Below are 3,184 nucleotides of genomic sequence, written 5' to 3' on the forward strand. Positions count from 1 at the left end.
GCACATAGTAAATAATAAATAGTAATAGTTGTATACATTGCAGTTTTGCCTAAAAGGACATAGGAGGCCTTTAGGGTCTTTAAGGACAAATAAAGGGGAAAGAAGAATACTATCCTCATTTTCCAAAAAAAAAGTGGCATCTGAGGATACAATTAGATCATCTTCTAAAATGTACAGACTAGAGTTCAATAAAGTTCAATAAGTGATCAATGAGCCCCAACAGGCCTGATATCTTCCACACACTCAATGCACCAACTAGATAAAAGAAGGAAATAGGTGGATTTGTGAACACATAAAAAATTGTCTTTGCAAGAGGGAAGGAAAAGAACCCACATAACCTCATCTTGTGGCATAATGGAGAAAGCAGGATCCCCTGACTTTATAGGTATATACTGGGGCCTCACAGAGAGATGGTTATGCCATGGGGACCTGTCAGATTCACAGCCTGAGAGGAACATCCATAGCATGAGAGGTGTTAGCTCCAGCTATCACACAGCTATCCCAGCAGTCGAACTACTTGTAACTAATAAACAGTTACAAAAAGTCATTCAGAAAATGCCCACTTTTATCCCTTCTCTTCCTAATTCCTAAAAACCTCAGTAGTGAGGTTATTTGTGGGGCAGGGTGTGGAGCAACATAGCACTACCTCCATCAAAGACCTTCTCAAGGTGCAAGAATGTTTATCTCCTACTTCTCTGGTCTCTGAGACACTGTGATGTCATTAATCCAGAGATTGAAAATAGACGTGGAGACAACTCCTGTCTGGAAAGCTCAGATGACCCACAGGAGCTATTTGTAGTTATACAAGAGTGGCTTATATCCTCCTTGACTTAAGTGGGCCTGCTCTTGAAGAACATCCAGGTTTCATGAAATGGACTGTGGTTGAACAGCCAAAGGGAGGCCTTATATCGTAACTTGCCACTGCTGAATCCAAGAGGGATTCTGTCCCTTGGGAAGGAATGCATCTCCTAGGATTTGGACTTGTGGAGCTACCTCCAAACTCTGCCCCCACATCCTCAAAAGGAAGGCAGCTCATAAGCCATGAGTGTGGCTATCACCTATTACGCCCATGTATAAGTTATTGGAGATGTTTTTCTTCTTATTTTCATATTGATCTAACCAAGGAAGGAAGTAGGACACATATTATTCTTCCAAGGGCTGCGGTTTGGAGAGACTGAGTGATCTATCCAAGTCCATGGAGATAATGAGGGCATGAGGGTGGTGGTCAAAACCTCTGCCCTGCTTGTCTCTCAGAGATGACAGATCTATGTGAAACATATTGTTGTGGCAGAAAGCATTATGTAAATAGTCAGACTTTTATTGTAAATTAAGTATTTCAAATAAGTTAAGGCATTGAGAGAAACATCTTTGGCTGCCCCAAACACCAACAGATGTGTGTGGATTTTATTTTTTCTTAGTTTGTTTCTAGCTTCTTTAAGTGATACTTAAGTTGTAAGGAAAATATAACTCGATCCTAAGTTTTCAGAGCTCTGTGGGAATGTACAATGAATAGCAAACCTGGAGGAATATATCAGTAGATTTTAAAAGAAAGACGAGGACACTGTAAAATGGGTCACGTTCACAGCTGTGGTCACCATTAACGTGGGCAGCTGAGGAGTCCTGTGTGCCCCAGTCCTCCCCTCTCCATCAGGCTGGCATGGGCTGGTGTTGTGAGCAGAGTGAGGTGTCAGCACAGATACGATGGGGACCTCTCTGGAAGTGTCTTTGTACTCACCTGCTTATTACATATCAGGGCTAGCATCCACTATTAACCTGAACTTGGGGGTCAATCTGTTTGAAAGATGCTATTCAAAGGCAGTCCCCTTGTGTGGTGTCTCGAAGGAAGTTGAGGGGGCACAAGGAGGAGTGACTCATGGCTTTGGCCTGGGCAGATCTGAAAGGCCGATCAGTTATTTTGTCTATTCTGTGGAAAGGTTACAATAGGCTGATGTCATTGTGAGGCACAATGGTCTGCTCCTGTCTGAAAGAATCCATTTTCAGCTGTGGGGGGTGGGGTATGTGTTAGATCTTTGTTTATCTTGCAGTTGAATTCTCTGTTCAAAGAATTTTGCATTGCCAACTTTTGTGAAATAATTCAGAGGATTAAAGGAATCTCCTTACTTCTTCCTGATGCAAAAAGTCATGTTTTATATTCACAGAAGGGAAAAATAATTTGCTTTCTGAATATTTTATTGAATATTTTTAAATATATCAGACAGCATTTTAGTGGCTTCAATTACTAAAAGAAATAAAAGAAATAAGGGATAGTTCTTTCTTGGGAGGGAGTTCTGTATGTGTTTAATTAAACATCAAAATTCTATAGTTGGGGGGCTGGGTGAAAAAGGTGAAGGGAGAAATAAGTGGCATTTCTCATGTTAAAAGTATTACGTAAAAGATAAGCATAGCACTAAAAATGGCACTATAATTTATTCTAGTTAAAGAATTACTGCAATTTACTAAAACTATGTACTAACTACATAAACTAATAGGATTTTAAAAATAGAGTGCAATAAAACATACATACCAAAGGGGGAAAACTAGAAATGATAATAATATAGTATTTCTTAAATGAGTATTTGATCTTTCTGATCATTTTGATTCTGGATAAATGGGAGTTTCATAGGTCAGTAATATATAAACCATCAAATATCATCCAAATTATGTAATTCAAATATATTTCAGTATATAACATAATTCAAATGTATTTCAATATGTCAAATTAAATATAATCAAATTAATGCTCTGATAACACAGGGACTAAAATAAATCTCATGGGCTTAAAACAAAAAGGATTATTTCTCTACCTCATTTGCTGAGCAGAATCAATGACTACTATATAGCCCTGTAGTTATCAATAACAGCCTAAATACATATTTTTTTAATTTTAGAATTACACCTATATTTCAGCTTTCTTATTCAGAAACAATAAATGAGCATGTTAGAGACTGCTAGCTGTCTACCTATGTTTTACCAACAAGACCTCAATTTTGTTAGGAGCTGCCTGCCTGGCTGCGCTTCCCATCCTCCCTTCCAGCTCATTGTGGCCACAGGGCACCGTGTGACCAATGAGATAGAAGCACAGGCCATTGGGTGAAACTTCTGGGAAAGCTCACTAAAAGTAAACAGATGTAGCTAGAGTGCTCCTTTTCTCCTTTGCCCTGTTCTTTCTTTGAGCCAGGAACAT

Source organism: Hipposideros armiger, unplaced genomic scaffold (assembly GCF_001890085.2).
Source record: "Hipposideros armiger isolate ML-2016 unplaced genomic scaffold, ASM189008v1 scaffold_1218, whole genome shotgun sequence".
NCBI classification, from domain to species: Eukaryota; Metazoa; Chordata; class Mammalia; order Chiroptera; family Hipposideridae; genus Hipposideros; species Hipposideros armiger.